The sequence below is a fragment of the Schistocerca americana genome, chromosome 3 (genome assembly GCF_021461395.2).
Source record: "Schistocerca americana isolate TAMUIC-IGC-003095 chromosome 3, iqSchAmer2.1, whole genome shotgun sequence".
Classification (NCBI taxonomy): Eukaryota; Metazoa; Arthropoda; class Insecta; order Orthoptera; family Acrididae; genus Schistocerca; species Schistocerca americana.
The window spans coordinates 560,948,639-560,967,675 of NC_060121.1; positions in this window are offsets into that span (position 1 = coordinate 560,948,639).

The following is a 19,037-nucleotide window of genomic DNA, read 5'->3' on the forward strand; positions in this document are numbered from 1 at the left end:
CCTTTTTACAATGTGATCGAAAGGTGTTTCAGTTGTCGGCAACAGAAGCCAGTTCAGTAGATACGCACCCGGGGAGAATAGTTCGTACTGTACAGTAGTCTTTTTGAGCCACCAGATGCAAAATAAAATGTTCACACTGCCCTTTGATTGAATATGTGTCTCTTGCTATTGCTCAATCATTAATTTCTTTTTAAGAAAAGAAAGGCTTCATAATTCGACAGCAGTAATAATATTTCATAAGAGTTCTAAATGAGCGAACTGAAGATGTTCAAGTTAATATTCATTACAGTCATTCCTTTGATTTCTGTTGCTGTGAATCGGAGCATGCACTATTCCTGTATCAGACTTCAGAACTTTTCCTGTTGAATGGAAACCTCGGACGAACGTTACGTTGTAGTTCATCACATAGGTCAATTATTGAGACTTAATGAGTGTGCAATATCATTCATACCTGAACGATCTTTCTTGAAATAAGAAAACCCTTCCGTGACATGCTTTACTCGAAAGCGGTCACTCACGCACAGTACAAAAGACTCAAGCTGCCACTGGTGCCTTCAACTTTTTTTTAACACAAAACGATCAATGAGTCGTAAATTTAATACTAGAATTTAAAATAAGGAAATGACAATTGGTAAATCCATTCACAGCAACTTACGCGTGATGTGTTACTGCACGATTATCACTTGGTTCAAATGTGATCAAGGAGCGCCACGCCGCGATCACCTGGTCGGACGGCACCTGACGTCATGTATGTGGCCGCTGGCCACTGCAGTGCAAGGCAACTCTCGACAAAATACTGATCTTCACTCAGGCACGAGCTCTTTGACGGAGAAGTTTTCGCTATTATTAGTGGGCTGCGAAGTGCTGCAAATTATCGTAGAGGTTCAATCCTTGATACCTTGAGTAGGAAGTTGAATTGCGGTTTAAAAAATAAAGGATGCACTCGAACTCGCGACGTTGTGTCTACAATGCGCGACGTTTACCAGTAGGCCACGAGCTGTTGCAGCATTCTAACAGCTCTTCCGGACGATAACACTTCTTCTAGAAATTTCCACATCTTGCAGTGTTGCCACATAGAGTTTAAGGGCCGACTTGGGGATGGCCGGTTGTATTAGCGCCGTAAGGGGGTTGCTCTGTTTGAAACCATGCAACATAAGTGTCTTTCCTGATTTTTTCAAATAATATAAAGAGTAGTGCTAAGTATGGTGATACAGTTTTATTCCTCATACTTTTGACTTTAAGAAATCATTTTTGTGTCCATACCGGACGCTCCCTGTAACCTCTGCACCAGGCGGAACAATCTCTTGCAACCGCAACATTGGTCATCGGCGGAAAATCCTGAAGCCCTCCTGTTGGTCGTGTTACAAAATAATTTTGTATAAATCATTTTCAATATATTTTCTATCAGAATGCATAGGATAATTAAAAAATATAAAGTTCTACCGAATACTGTGTCGAAGCAAATGCCATTTTATTTGTTCACAAAGTCGAGACCTAAGCGTACCACCAATAGACTTTTGAAGATACTGCAAATCAGCTATGGGTGTTGACGGAAAATTCAATTTAGAATACTGGCATCATATTCTGATCGTGGTCGTGGTGGTCCTGCAGGCCATTTTGATAGCTTCTGTCATCAGCTGCTCTGCTCGGTCGATACCCTATCCGTCCGCTGCAGAAATTGTTGCTAACTGGTCCCATCTCAAGTTCGAGAACGTTAATGATTTTCATAATGCCCGTTAGGCCGTCGTTGAAATTATACGGTGACACAATGGCCGCAGTGTCGACTATTTTCTTCCAGCAGGGTATGGTTTTCGGAGACTTTATTTTTGCATAGTGCCTTGTTACTCAATTATGGAGTTTATGGCGAACTTGGTATGAACACAACAATACAATAGAAATACGAAAGAACAGTTTCAGCCAAACTACCCCATTATGTGAACAACGCTCTCTCTGTGGCGGCCGGTCGGTGGCCTAGTTTTAGGTCCAACTTTCTACCTGAACATCAATTGTGCTAGATTTGCTCCTTAGATATGTATAAATATGTCTTTTTCCTCTCTATCGAGCTTCCTCTCACACTTCTCCATTAAGATTTGATTCCTCTGGTCAAGCTGCTTTTCTAACTCTTGTATTGCTTTGAACCATACTTCATTAATCGTACTCTCATTGCGACTGGTTTCTGACAATTCCTTCATTGCACCACTTTACATAGTCAAAAGCTTTCTTTAGGTATATATATCCTATGAACGTGTCTTGATTTTTCGCGGTTCTTGCTTCAAATATCAAACACAATGTCAGAACTGCCCCCTCTAGTGCCTTTACTATTCCATTTTCCTGTATATTATTCTTGTCGCTTATATAATACTTGAGCTCTTAAGCAGATTGTGCGATAGTTCTCGCAATTATCGGCGTTTGTTATCTTCGGAATTGTGTGGATGATGCTTTTCTGAAATTATACACAGCTCTATATCCGTTTGGTTGCCGTTTCCCCAAATGATTTTAGAAATTCCGATGAAATGTTATCTGCCTCTGCTAATATATTTGATCTCAAGCCTTCGAAAGCTCTTTTAAATTCTGATACAAAAGAATACAGAAATAAAATCCAATGGTGACATTGCCATTTTCAGTGAAAATGTATTTGAATTGCAGGACCTTTTGATTGAAATTAACGATCAAATGCACACAGAGTAGTAGATGAAATTGAAATAAATACAAAATTAATGGACAGCAGCGGGAACTAGATTAGCGATAGGGTTAACTACAGAACTTTTGACTACAGAGTAGACGAAAAGAAGGAATTGTACTATCTTGAAACTAAAATATCGCATGGCTGACTAAGAAAACAATATATAATAAGCAGACTAGCAAAGGAAAAGACGCTATTCCTTGTTAAAATATGTCTGCTAGCAATAAATGTAGTTTAAACATAGCATTATACAGACAACGGTTTGCAAATAACTGTTAGGTGCAATGACCTAGATTTCGACACCTACTGAGGGTCTCTCAATCAAAGTGAACCTTTCTTTAAACCGTAAAATTACAATGCGAAAAGGCAATGGTCAGAAATTGCAGCAACTATGCTCAAGTCAAAAATTTCTAACCATTGCCTTTCGCAATGTAATTTTACGGTTTATCAAAGGGTCAGTTCTGATGAAGACACCATTAGTAGTGTCGAAACCTATGTCAGTGCACCTAACAGTTACTAGCAACCGGTTGGCTGCATAAACCTATGCTGAAAATAGCATACGGTTGATGAATAACAGCCATGTTTAAAACTGTAATAAATATAGGTCTTACATTTAGAAGGAAATCTGAAAAGGTAAGTTTGGAGATAGCATTGGATGTATGTGATTCATTTATTCGGGAAAAGAAAGGAATCGTAGTGTTTCATGTGTGCTCCTTTCAAAGAATTATGGGGATTCGTAAGATAATGAGGTTGTCTGCAGAATCGCCAAGGAAAGAAATGTGTAGGAAAAACTGCCAAGAAGAAGAGACAAGATGAGATGATATCAGGGAATAAATTCTTTGGTGTTAAAGTGATCAATAGATGGTAAAACCTGTAGAAGTGGAGAGAGTTTGTAATATATTTTGCATTCAATAAACAATTGGAAAAGTTGTATAAAAATAACGAAAACATCGACAAACTTTGTTGCACTTTTGTTATTTTTTGGTGGTGTCCTAGATCTATTATCAGGATGAGACCGGCAGGCCTGCCTCGCGAACGGGAAGCTGGGAATCACTCAAACAAGATCTCGGTAGCGCTGTAAATTTGTACCAACGTGAAGCAGCAGAGTGTAATTAGATTCCTGTTAGCAGAAGGGCTGAAAGCAATCGGAGTACAACATCGGGTAACTGTGCAATATGGTAAAAGATATTCAAGTAGAACACAAGTGTACAAGTGTGTAGGTAACTTCAAAATAGGGTATAACAAATGCTGAAGATTCGCTACACCCATGACGCTCTGTCCTTGCAGTCACCGAGAACAACATTGAGGGAGTTAATGAGTTGATACGAGAAAACATGCGTATTAATATGAGTGATATTGCGCCTACGATTAATGTTAGTGTCAGATTAATCAACCGTATTGTTCATGAGACTGATGTTCTAAAATGTGAGTGCGATATGGGCTAGATAACTTTTGACATCGAAAATAAAGGGAAGTATGGATTTGTGCAGGTAGACCTGTAGTTCTACATCTACATCCACACTCCGCAAGCCACCTGACGGTGTGTGGCGGAGGGTACCTTGAGTACCTCTATCGGTTCTCCCTTCTATTCCAGTCTCGTATCGTTCGTGGAAAGAAGGATTGTCGGTATGCTTCTGTGTGGGCTCTAATTTGATTTTATCCTCATGGTCTCTTCGCAAGATATACGTAGAAGGGAGCAATATACTGCTTGACTCCTCGGTGAAGGTATGTTCTCGAAACTTCAACAAAAGCCCGAACCGAGCTACTAAGCGTCTCTCCTGCAGTCTTCCACTGGAGTTTATCTATCTTCTCCGTAACGCTTTCGCGATTACTAAATGATCCTGTAACGAAGCGCGCTGCTCTCCGATGGATCTTCTCTATCTCTTCTATCAGCCCTATCTGGTACGGATCCCACACTCCTGAGCAGTATTCAAGCAGTGGGCGAACAAGCGTACTGTAACCTACTTCCTTTGTTTTCGGATTGCATTTCCTTAGGATTCTTCCAATGAATCTCAGTCTGGCATCTGTTTTACCGACGATCAACTTTATGTGATCATTCCATTTTAAATCACTCCTAATGCGTACTCCCAGATAATTTATGGAATTAACTGCTTCCAGTTGCTGACCTGCTGTTTTGTAGCTAAATGATAAGGGATGTATCTTTCTATATATTCGCAGCACATTACACTTGTCTACATTGAGATTGAATTGCCATTCCCTGCACCATGCGTCAATTCGCTGCAGATCCTCCTGCATTTCAGTACAATTTTCCATTGTTACAACCTCTCGATATACCACAGCATCATCTGCAAAAAGCCTCAGTGAACTTCCGATGTCATCCACAAGGTCACTTATGTATATTGTGAATATACACCTGCTTGCCACCCCCTCTTCCCCGTATTCCGCACATCTCGTATCTTCAGATCATTATAGTTTTAACCCGTCGAAAGAGGCTCGTAGAGGCTCAAGTTTCGGTGTTGAAGTCCAGGCAGCAGTGTCTGACTGCTTACGCACACAATACCATGAATTCCTTGCACGTGGAATTGATAGTTTATGACTGGAGAGACAACATCCCGTTTACAGGTAGTCTGCGTAAACAAGTATAGATGTTGGCCACTGATGCATCGTATATAAGGATGGTGTAAACCCCTTCAGTATCAGCGAAGGCCTGAAGATGATGCTCTGAAGCACCGACACTGGCCGCAATAAAATAAATAACATCATAAGGACGGCTGTAGGTGTTTAAATTTTTATACCATGGCTCAGGACACAAAGTGCTGGGCTGTATCAAACCAGTCAGAAGACGGCGAACAGAGCAAAACAAATTCAACACTCGGTCAAAACTGGCGTAAGGCTATCAAGCTATTCCGGATATGTTTAAGGTGGTCGCGTGTCCCATTACATCGCTGTTCATTTTGTTACGGCCAGCCCCTATAATTTTTTCAGTAGTTCGTCACTGTGAAAATGGGCATGTGACATGGAAACGTTTGTCAGGAAGCTAGCATACACAGCAGCCCGCAGCTTTGAGACAAGGGCAGCATCGGCTAGGCTGCGCTGCTATCGATCACAGACAGACATCGCGTCCCATTGCAACTCGTTCGCCTCTGCTCCCTCCCGCCACCCCCTCCTCCCTCCCCCCCCCCCCCCCCCCTCCCCTCACACACACCGACGTGCTGTTCGGTTCCTTTCGATCTCCGCGCGATGAGTGGGCGACGCCGCTGTGCCTCGGGCAACGTCCAATCTGCGCCGATTGCTCTTCCTCTGGTAGCCAGCGATGTGGCACGCGGTGTGTATGTGTGTGCCGGTGTGTGTGTGTATGTGGGTGGGTGCGGAGAGGCCTTGGACGAGGGTGGCGGGAGGGAGGGATGAGGTGGGAGGCAATGCTCACAAAGGTACAGTCGTGCCTCTAGCCGTTACTGAAGCCCGCTCACGCAGTGTGGCGGAAACGATCTACCAGAGACTCTGAAATCCTTCTTTACAACAGCAACAATAACAAAAAAGGAAAAACAGAGGCAATAACATCTCCAAAAGGCATAAAACTATTGCCGTTCTGCAAAGTATCGGAAATGTTGGATTCACACTGTCTCATCGATTTGTCGAGAGCCACCCCCGTATGCAGTACCGCTTATATTGAAATCTTTTTCTCGTGCTGCCTGGTGTTATCACAAGCACTCGACATAGCAGCCACCATTTTTTTCTCCGTCTATCTCAGAGCTGTTTTCGAAATTGAAGGACATTCATGCTAATAGCTTTGCTTGTCATTGTTTTCGTAATTATTTTTTGGTCGGTCCCCCTTACGCCAGAACCTTACCCTTGGAATAAGAAGTATTGTGTGTAGTTTCCTTGATATATACATGTTACTAGGGATATAGGCACCAATAATGTGCTAATTAGTATCTTAATATGTACCCACTTCAATATGTTTTTTTTTTGTAAGATAAACATCAATGGTTTGCTTGTGCCATTCTTACTTGAAGGTACTAACCAACTTAAAACATACTACTTCTAACAGCTACAATTAGTAGTCTGAATCAGAATTTACTTCAGTTTGAAAGTAATAAAAATGGCTCTAAGCACTATGGGACTTAACAGCTGAGGTCATCAGCGCCCTAGACTTAGAACTACTTAAACCTAACTAACCTAAGGACATCACACACATCCATGCCCGACGAAGGATTGGAACCTGCGACCGTAGCAGCAGCGCAGTTCCGGACTGAAGCGCCTACAACCGCTCGGCCACAGCGGCTGGCTTGAAACTAATAATAGCCGGCCGCGGTGGTCTAGCGGTTCTAGGCGCTCAGTCCGGAACCGCGCGACTGCTACAGTCGCAGGTTCGAATCCTGAATCGGGCATGGATGTGTGTGGTGTCCTTAGGTTAGTTAGGTTTAAGTAGTTCTAAGTTCTAGGGGACTGATGACCACAGATGTTAAGTCCCATAGTGCTCAGAGCCATTTGAACCATTTTTGAAACTAATAATTATATTTATTATGAGTAGTATGTTTTTAGGTTGATTAGTGCCTCCATATAAAAATGACAGAAGTAAATCGTTAACGTTTATCTTATACTGATCTATACTGACAAGCATATATATATATATATATATATATATATATATATATATATATATATCAGAATGAAATTCATTGGCCAGCTCAATAACTTCTTCACAGAAACTATAATCCAATGACATGTACAAATATGTGCATATTGTATGTGATAATCACTCACACAAATTGATATTTTATAGTTACCACACGAAATTTGTACAATTTTGAACATTTCATCGCATTATATTTCTACAAATAAGATATTGACATCTCCTAATCCATTATTGAGCTTCTGAAGATGATAGATTAACCTGCTTAAAGAAGTGAGCCGAAACAATTGTGCAACTGACGACTCAAATTAATACCGAAAGACATACCATAGCTGCTAAGAAAATAGCAGCTACGAATAAAAAAAATTTTACGATTTTCGATTCTTTCCCTTTAAGAGACCATGTAAAGTGGAGCCAATCACAGCTTCAGTTACGTTTCCTCTTTTCTTCCTTTGCACATGTCCTTGTTTGAGTCATCAGTTCGATGCGGCACGCTGTGAATTTCTCTCTTGTGCAAACCTCTTCATCTCCGGATGGCACTTGCAACCTTCGTTACTTGTTGGAAGCATTCGGAGAGGACAGAGGTGCGGTATTAGAATGCAGAAAAAAATACTAACTTTTGCATTGAAGACACAAAATGTTTATTCACAGGACAAATGGAAATGAGTGTTTGGTGTCACTGGCCGGGCGGCCCCTTGAGGGGCAGGTTCGTCCGCCTTGATGCAGATCTTATTACTTTCGACACCACATTGGGCGACCTGCCCGCCGGATGGGGGTGAAACGATGATGAAGACAGCACGATACACAGTCCCTGAGCGGAGGAAATCTCAGACCCTGCCGGGAATCGTACCCGGGCCAGTAGGACGGCAATCCGTCACGCTGACCACTCAGCTATCGGGGCGGACATTCACAGGACATGTAACCAAAAACGTATCGTGATGATCTCTATTGTCAAGAGATACAGAATCGCCGGGAGGACACTGCTAATACCTCTGTCTTTATCAGGGGAATTCCCATTGCACCCTTGAAGTTAACGCTCTTGCTTATAATTTTATCGACGGTTGTTTTGACTTTTCTATATGCCGAATCAGTTCTTCCTATGGCAATTTGTTTTACAATTTCTTCGCTTTCTATTTGCAGTCATTTCACCCTCGCTTCTCTGAAAATTCTGTTTATTTCATTAGCATGTGTTTTATATTGCTATATTTCTGTCTTTCCATGAATTATTTTGTTCTTTCTTCTTCCCTCGATCGATCTGAAGTCTTCTTCTGTTACCCATCACTTTTCATCATTTAACTTCCTCATACTTCAAATTCGTCACATCATTCTTCAGAACTTTATTATCCCAATTATTTTCACTTTTATATCCAGACGATTTTCTTATTCCTCGTCCGAACAAACCTTAGAGGGTCTTATGGTACCGACCGACCGCCGTGTAATCCTCAGTCGACAGGTGCCACTGCATATGGAAGGACATGTGGTCAGCATACCTCTCTCCCGGCCATTGCCAGCTTTCGTGACCGCGGCAGCTACTTCTCTGTCAGACAGCTCCTCAGCTGGCCCCACAAGAGCTCGGAAGACTCTGAAGATCACTCATCCAAGCGCTAGCCTCGTCCGACAGCGCTTAACTTCCGTGATTTGACGAGAACCGGTGTTACCAATGTGGCAAGACCGTTACTACATTTCAGTCTACTGTTCATCATTGTTAAATTGGGATCTGATTCTGTACGTACTCCTCTGCCCGTCTTACAATCCTGTATCTGATTGCAGTATCTATGACCATGACTGCATCTAGCTGAAATCTTCCCGTATTTTACGGGCTTCGTCATCAGTATAGCTGCTCCTCCTGCGATTTTTTAACTTTATAGTCACTTTTACCATCTGAACTTTATAGCAGAACTAATTTAGTCTCTCTCTTCTCTCATTCCTGTTATTCAGCCCAATTCCCGTAATTCCTTTCCAATACCCTCATATACTTTTTCTATACCTCCATATTCTGCTTGCGACGTTGTCATGTATTCATCAACCATAGTAGTCGGCTTTTGTTTTCTGTCGAATCTGATGAGGAGAACCTTACGACTGAGCTGTTCCCAGTACCTCTCTCTCTATTCTTCCTTCCTGTTAATAGCAAATCCTACTCCAGTTATACCGTTTTCCGCTGCTGTTGGTATTCTGTCGCCGTTGCTGATTCAGAATATAAGCAGTTTCCGGTATCGAATCCGGGACACAGCACGTTTTGATTACAAGCCAATGCGGCTAACCCTTCCTTGTTTTAAGGAATATAATTAGAGTTTATTTGCATTTATTCTCATAGATACTTATGAAGCACCAACGACGTACACTTCCTGAGACTCTATTGGGGTATTGATAGTTACGGGCTTATGTGTCAAACCTTAGCTACAGGTACTAGTTACACGTAAGTATTATTTCTATTTTTGAGGAAGACTGTAAATAAAATTAAATGACAAATATTGCGTAATCTCTAACACCTTGCATACTTCTCTTCAGAAGTATCAATGATTCATATTTCATCCTCTTATTATTTCCCGAGGTCTTCAGTGTGAATGATGATATTTTTTTCATCATGGATCAAGCATAGTACTGAATAAATATACCTTAGAATCTTCACAGAAAATGTTGTATGTTAATAAAATAGAAGATAGATCGGCTGCATGAACTGGTTGTGTATCTACTACTAACTGAAATTGCTGTATACCATATTGTCTGACCGCTTCAACCATCCACTCTCTAAATACAAATTTCATTTTTGACAGTAATACATTAACTGATTAAAACAAATGTTCAAACTTAAATTTACTATTTCAAACGTAACTAGCAGTACGTTTTATAATTATTTTTCATGTAATCATAGAAGCAATTACTAAAATGTCTCTCTCATTTGATTTCAAGGGATTGTAAAATTAGTACATTTTCGAAAAAGTATAATGGTTTACTCTTTGTTCTTCTTGGAAATATTTTTTTGAGGTAAAGAATGGCTTCATGTTCTCTGAGCCTTTTAACAATGTATACGCTTTTATTTGCCGTTTATTAGTTGGGCTGCCACTCCCCGATTTTTCACATGACTTAGATCACTCTCAAGTGTATCACTCGCATATATCCGTTTTATTTCACATTTTATTCATCTTTCGATTGGTCTATTTTTCTTGTGCTTTTTTATTTTCATAGGGTACTTAGTAGTCTTTGCTTTAGTGGTTCTTCAGATAGCTGGCCAATTTCTTCGGGGGCTACGTCATCTTCTGGAAAAAGCTCGTAGGTTTCTCCAGCTGGGCCCTTGAAGCAATCCCTCACTAATTGTCCATAAGTAGCGCAGTAGTCTATGCTGCTACTTCAACTCCGAGAACAAAGATCAAATAACTTTCTTTTCATTTCGTATAGACGAATTTGAACTCCTTTTGGATCTAAATCCTTCCTGTGCCCCAATCCCCTACTATCATTGACGATGAGTTTGTCTTTTCTGTTATACGAACAGCTCTGTACCATATTCTTTCTCCACGCCGCAACAAATCATTTACGTTATCTATTGCAGTTTCTGAAATTTGGCTATGATTTATAGGCCTACTGGCAGATCATATTGGTTTAGTAACAAATATTTCGTAGTTAGGAACCGAACGCACTTCACTCAAGATATGGGGACTCACGTTTACTGTTTATTTAAGACCAGCGAATGTGCTGTGGATGTTGGAGATAAGGAACCTTTTTATTAGCTAGTACACAATGCTGATGGGAGAAATTAGAAATTAGTCAGATAAGGGACACAAGGTTGAATAGCAGGTCGTTCAACATTTTGAAGCGGGTGCTAGACATTTTGAAGAGCTTAGGTACATGCGATACTTATATCGGTGAGCACCTAGTATCTGCATAGCAACTGTATGATTTATTTTTCACATTCAGAAAATTAGCAGTTTTGTTTTATTGTAGACATTATTTTTGATGAGTTAGAGATGGGAATCGTGCTATACATTGTACGTCAACTTTCCTGGCGCTTCAAAGACATTTAAATGAAAACATCTTGACATACCGGAGCTTTTCTCCTTGGTAATGTTAGCACCCATATCATGTAATATAAAGCATTGTGTCATGTAAAGTAACATGATGTCATTCCCCCCCCCCCCCTCCAGGAACATCGTGAAGATGATGTCATACCGCTGCCCCCCTTCCAGGAACAAATCCATCTTCCCAAATATTTTCCCCCCACCCATACGATACTCTGTGGGGCCTATAATTTACTGTAGCTGGAGAATTTTCTAGACTTTGGACACTTTGGAGACTTCAGCCTATAAATTGGCAAGACGTACCAACACTACGCAGCTTAGAGAACTCACTGCGCTAGAGAAATAGGATTAACTCGTAAAAAACCAGAAATATGTCAAGATGTTTTGATTTAAATGTATTTGAAACTTCTAGGTAATTCGAAAAGGTTGTTCCCTCCTTTATATCGGTAACTTCAACTCAGAGAAGAAAGATCAAATAACTTTCTTTTCATTTCATCTAGGCGAATTTGAACTCCAGGACATATTCGATTTTTTTATGCTACGATAGGAGCGTGTTTCATTTTGGTTCCCAGCTTATACTCAACCATAATTTTGACATTAGACTTGCATAGCTTTGCAACCGGTGCGACGACTGATCTGGTATAGGTCTTTTTTATTGTTCTCAAACCATGTAGCTTATATCGCGAGAACGGATAAAGCTTTTACAAAACAACAGGGCGACCATTAATTAAATGAAATTTATCTACCTTCTTACCAAATCTGAACCAATTCGCTCAAGTGTAAAACATATAAATGGCGCACGTAATCAGAGATTCACAAAAGAACACGTTTTTTTCACCTAAAACCCGGTTGAAGCTCGATTTTTCAAATCAAGTTTTCAGTTTTGTAGTGAGAACGCATTTTTTATTTATTTGAATCGCTTTAAACAGTTTACGTGCATTTAGTTCAGGTAAGAATGATTTTTATATGCTACATTTGCCTCGACTTTGAAACCATCGCATATCGATAACGGATAAAGATTATTACGTGAGAAATATTTCGTTTTTACTTTATCCATTTAGCTACTATCAAAGTTTGAACCGATTCGAATAAGTTTAAAGTACAGAAATGTTTTGTTTTTTGCGAGTAAATTCCGAATGGTGTAATAACAAAAACTGCCATTAGCTGTGCACTAATTTCAGCCATATTAACATCTCTTGCAAAATGAGTTAATTGATTCGCTCAATTTGCCTTGGTGCCAGACCGATTCGTCGTTCAAACGTTGCTTATTACACTGGGGTACCGACACGTAGATATGCAGTCGGCGGTAGTTTCGCGTCCACACGATGCAAAAGGAAATGCATTAGCGGAGCTGTCAATTGTACTCACAAAGGACCCTCCCCATCGCACCCCCCTCAGATTGAGTTATAAGTTGGCACAGTGGATAGGCCTTGAAAAACTGAACACAGATCAATCGAGAAAACAGGAAGAAGTTGTGTGGAACTATGAAAAAATAAGCAAAATATGCAAACTGAGTAGTCCATGCGCAAGATAGGCAACATCAAGTATAGTGTGAACTCAGGAGTGCCATGGTTCCGTGGTTATCGTGAGCAGCTGCGGAAGAAAAGGTCCTTGGTTCAAGTCTTCCCTCAAGTGAAATGTTTACTTTCTTTATTTTCGCAAAGTTATGATCTGTCCGTTCGTTCATTGACGTCACTGTTCACTGTAATAAGTTTAATGTCTGTGTTTTGCGACCGCATTTGATCGCAAGGTCATAGTTGAACCGATTCCTCCACGGGAAAACACGTCTGATATATTCTATAGGACAGTGGTGACGGCATGTGCGTCACATGACAGGAATATGTTGTCGACCCACCTGACTTGTACACTTGGCGAATGTGTAAAAAGATTCTTCTACCTCGCCCGATTTAGGTTTTCTTGTAGATTCATACTACGGCGCAGTTACCTCGCATCGGACGGACGAACGAACAGATAATAATTGTCTGAAAATAAAAAAAAATTTACTTTTCACTCGAGGGAAGACCAAGGACCTTTAGTTCCGCAACTGCTCAGGCTAACCACGGGACCACGGCGCTCCTCAGCTCACCCTTTCCTTGATGTTGCCTATCTTGCGCATGGACTACTCAGTTTGCATATTTTGCTTATTTTTTTCATAGTTCAGCACAACTTCTTCCTGTTTTCTCGATTGATCTGTGTTCAGTTTTTCAAGGCATATCCACTGTGCCAACTTATAACTAAATCTGAGGGGGTTGCGATGGGGAGGTTCCCTTGTCAGGTGATTTTTGTGTAAACGTGTTCGATGTAATTACAGCCGCACGGCGGATATTAACAGACTTTTCACAAGAAATGATAGTTGGAGCTAGACGCATCGGACATTCTATTTCGGACACCGTTAGAGAATTCAGTATTCCGAGATCCACAGTGTCAAGAGCGTGCCGAGAATACCAAATTTCAAGGATTACCCCTCACTACGGACAGTGCAGTGTCGTTTGCGTAGGGTTGTCAGTGCTAACAGACAAGAAGCAGCTCGTGAAATAACCGCAGAAATCAACGTGGGACGTACGACTAACGTATCCGTTTGGACAGTGCAGCGAAATTTGGCGTTAATGGGCTATGGTAGCAGACGACTGTCGCGAGTGGCTTTGCTATCAGCACACCACCTTCAGCGCCTCTCCTGCGCTCGTGACCATATCGGTTAGGCCCTAGACGGCTGAAAAACCTTGGTCTGGTCAGATGAATCCCGATTTCAGTTGGTAAGAGAATCCCAATTTCAGTTGGTAAGACGTAAAGGGCCGAAGTAGTCAACAACATGGTTCCTCGGTAATGGTGGGACTGCATTTACATGGAGTGGACTGGGTCCTCTGTTCCAACTGAATCGGTCATAGATTGGAAGCTGTTACGTTCGGCTACCTGGAAACCATTTTCAGTCATTCATATGTCTTATTACACAAAACTAAATTTCACTGTGCGTTACGTCAGTCAAAAGGAAGGAAATATTATAAAATTAGTCTTTTTTTATTAATCCTATGGGACTTAACTGCTAAGGTCATCAGTCCCTAAGCTTACACACTACTTAACCTAAATTATCCTAAGGACAAACATACACACCTATGCCAGAGGGAGGACTCGAACCTCCGTCGGAACCAGCCGCACAGTCCACGACTGCAGCGCCCAGACCGCTCGGCTAATCCCGCGCGGCAAAATTAGTCTAATAAAGTAGAGGACATATATCTAAAATTAAAAGCAGGAAAAAGATGGGACAAAGGTACATATTAACAAACTCGTAGTGAATAGAGCAATGTAGTACATAATTGAAATAAATACGGCTATCAACTTTTAATAAGTAAAAAGCATAAAGAAGTCGGTGAGTGTGACTGCACTACGACACTTGAACAGAAAAACTCTTTTACATTATCGTTTGTGTATGTCAAAATTTGACTGGAGGTTAAATGTTGACAAAGCGCTCACGGTTATATAAAATTAGACATTAGGAAAATGATAATAAAAAAAGCAATCTACATCAGATTTACATAGGCATATATACATTATTTATGATTGCTATGTATGTCAATGAGAAGTACAGATAAAAAGGAGGATGTGGGAAGGGATAACGATAGCAGTCGATAAATAAGGTTACTGAACAAAATAGTAGTTACCACCTCAAAAGAGCACAATGGTGGCTCTGGAGCGTTGTAGATGGAGCAGAAATGGTGCCTGGGGGCGTTGTGCCGCTCCACAGCTCGTATAAGTAGTGCGTATGCGACAGTCGGTTGTATGGAATCAGCCCAGTAACGTCGTAGGCGACGATATGTCACAAACTGTGCGTTTGGACATGCTAAGGTAAGGCCAGTAGCAATAATTCCTTTAAAAAATTTTAAAAAATAAATTAAAAGTAAAAGCTTTTGGTTTAAATTTATCTTCCTATAGTGTATGTTAAAATCCTGATTCTACGTTCCGTTTCGTTGTTAAATCTTTGCTAACTATCTCAGACTTCATAAATTATAGTCAGATTGCGGCGCGGCACGTTACTTTTTACCGTCCTGCCAGTGTCCAGCAATGTTCATTTGTCTAGCTAAAAGCTGTAGTAGAAAATACTAGACCACTACTGTCTATTGCAGGTCGCAACATACACAGAATTGACTGGTAAACGGGATGTGGCTAGCTACTGAAATAAAAGTTTTAACTTGGCAATGTAAATTTTCAGGTGTATTTTTACGATAAAGACCACAGTTAATACTGCCAAGTCCGTACTAAGTGGCAACACAATGTAAAGTTCACACGCACACCACAATCACACGCGTAGCCAGTTTATGGCACTTACACCCGTTACTGAAGTTAATAGAGTTCACCGGATCGTTTAGTTATGAGAATGCTCGCTCAAATGTTGTGCACTCTGCTCTACACGTAATACCTGTTCCAGTCTTAGATCGCACAACACGCCACGCGGCTTTAACTAACAGTCAAAAGCAATAATTTTGATATTCCGTCCGAAATTCCACACGACTTCCACTATACCATTCACTTAAATACACTTTGCACTACTTCGCGAACTCGTAATTAGCATTTTTCCGCAATTTTACAGTACTTTCGTCGGAGCTGCTTTCAATGAGATGTTACTAGTTCGAACCCTCAGCCCCGACCCCCGTAGATCACACCAAAGGCTTTGTTCCCGCATAGATTGGCGCGAGCCTGCATTTTTCTGATTGGCTGATATCACAAACATTAAACACCCAGGTTGCAGTATTATCCCGCACTAACCCGCGCTTTGCTTCAATGACCAATCATACTAAAACATTTCTTTCTATGGCAATTGCTAAATAAATAAATTTAGAAAAGTATCAAATATTAAATTACTCCTTCTGAAATTACCGATTAATTTGTGTTCTACTCACAATTTATTATTACCATAAACTGACTGCAGATTTAATTATAGTAAGTCTCCTGTATAGTTTAACTGGTACTTCGTGAATAAACAAAACAATTTTCATTTACTTCTGTTCTTCTTCACTCATACAACACCCACACATGTAAAACAATTATAATTATGCAAATACGTTGAATATTAATCAAACATAACTTTACAACATTGTTTTGACTACGACTGCTAGCACTGTCCGTCAGCTGCTGACCTCTGCCTCCTACTAGTACAATTACGTGCAGCTCTGTAACTCACAAGGGAACCTCCCCATCGCACCCCCCTCAGATTTAGTTATAAGTAGGCACAGTGGATAGGCCTTGAAAAACTGAACACAGATCAATTGAGAAAACAGGAAGAAGTTGTGTGGAACTGTGAAAGAATAAGCAAAATATACAAACTGAGTAGTCCATGGGCCACATAAGCAACATCATGGACGAAGTGTGTTTACAAGCGCCGTGGTCCTGTGGTAACGTGAGCAGCTGCTGAACAAGAGATCCTTAGTTCAAATCTTTCCTCGACTGAAAATTTTACTTTCTTTATTTTTGCATAGTTATTATCTGTCCGTTCGTTCATTGACATCTCTGTTCACTGTAATAAGTTTAGTGTCTGTGTTTTGCGACCGCACTGCAAAACCGTGCGATTAGTAGACGAAAGGACGTGCCTCTCCAATGGGAACAGAAAACATTTGATCGTAAGGTCATAGGTCAACCGATTCCTCCACAGGAAAACACAGCTGATATATTCTGGTGACGGCATGTGCGTCACATGACAGGAATATGTTGTCGACCCACCTAACTTGTACACTTGGCGAATGGGTAAGAAGATTCTTCTACCTTGCCCGATTTATGTTTTCTTGTGGATGTGATAATCACTCCCAAAAAGTGATGAAAACATAAGAGTTTGTCACATAAAGTGAAAATAAAAAATTAAAATTTACACTTGATGGAAGATTCGAACCTAGGACCTTTCGTTCCGCAGCTGCTCGCGTTACCACAAGACCACGGCGCTCCTGCGTTCATATTGTCCTTATGTTGCTTATCTTCCCTTGAACTACTCAGTTTGTATATTTTGCTCATTTTTTCACAGTTCTACACAACTTCTTCTTGTTTTATCAATTGATCTGTGTTCAGTTTCTCAAGGCCTATCCACTGTGCCAACTTATAACTAAATGTGAGGGGGGTGCGATGGGGAGGTTACCTTGTCAGGTCCATCTCAGCTGGTGACATCTGTCGATGGCTCATGCCTATAACGATATCATCCTAACAAGTGACAGGAGCGATGCGAAGGCGCTACGCTTCAAGATCGCGTTGTTGTTCATTCATGGGTCAAATTTCATACAATGGGGAATACCTTCAGAGCCTTATCACCAGCGTCATAACTATATTTGCACTCACGTTAAATTGTGACAGGTAGTAGCTGCTTTCATGTCGAAGAATCTTTCTCTCTCTCCCATTTGATACCATTATCAAGGCTAGAGCAATCTTACACGGTGATGGCTCTAGGAAGTGAATAATTATTTTTCCGCTCTGGTCAACATAAATGCCTTGAGAGATTCAGCAACTGTTTAGATAGTTAAAATTCTCATTGTGCCGCCTCAGTTGGACGTCTGTAATTAGATTACATGTTATGATCACACTGGATCGTCTTCAGATCTAAGTAGTCTGATAAGTGGTTCTGAGTAGGCAAGACGGGTTGCTGACGCAACTATTTTGATCTGAAGATGGACCGGTGTGATCGAAACATGTAATGTAATTAAACATGTGCAACAGAAACAGAACAATAAGTGAAGATGGTCTTTATTTTTCCGATGTGCTTGGCTTCGATTTACAGTTATTTTCTACATACTAATAGAAGTCACGGTGGATGTTTCCTTACAGTTGACTTGCTTTTCGCTGATATCTGCTTTTCATGTGATCAAACAAGAGGCAGTTTCAGAATTTATATGCGTGGATTATCCTCGTTGTCGGGCGAGCAGCGTAGCAAGGTACGAGCGACCGTGCGCTGATCCCGCGTTGCAGCCGCTGCCACTTTGCGGATTACGTAGGCGGCCGCGCCGCCCCTCCCCTCCCCTTCCCTTCCCATCCCGTCCCACCCCTCCCCTCCCTCCCGTGCTGGCGGTCGCCGGATTACCTGCCGGCCGTTATTCGCGGAAACGGGAGCTGGGGCAGAAATCGCGCTCGGGCGCCCATCAAGTTAACACTCGCCGCCTCGGATGGCAGGCCGACGCTCGCGCTGCAGCAGGCGGCTACAACGGACGAGGTGTTACTCCTGCCAAACGCTACGCCTACGCTGTCTGTGTCGGAGCGTGGAGCATGTAATCCAGGTCACTGCACCTGCCCGCCTTGTGCCAGTATACATACGAAAATGCTACTGATGTGCCGTTTTCACAGAATGGATTGGTAGTCGTGGGGTCGATTGTGATAACACTTACAAAGTGTATTTTTTATTCAGGCATATGCTTTTTTAAATGGAAGAATGACTATTGACATTAAGACTAAAAGAAGAAAAAAATGGTTCAAATGGATCGGAGCACTATGGGACTCAACATCTAAGGTCACCAGTCCCCTAGAACTTAGAACTACTTAAACTAACCAAGGACATCACACACACCCATGCCCGAGGCAGGATTCGAACCTGCGACCGTAGCGGTCGCGCGGATCTAGACTGAAGTGCCTGAAGCGGCTACACCGGCCGGCAAAAGAAGAGAAAATTAGAATGTCAGTGGTGCTCGTTGCAGTATTCAAGTGCAAGTCGTTTACGAGATATCGTAATTTGAAAATTTCGCACACTGACACTTGCACAGTACCTGTGGTAGCTAACACTAAA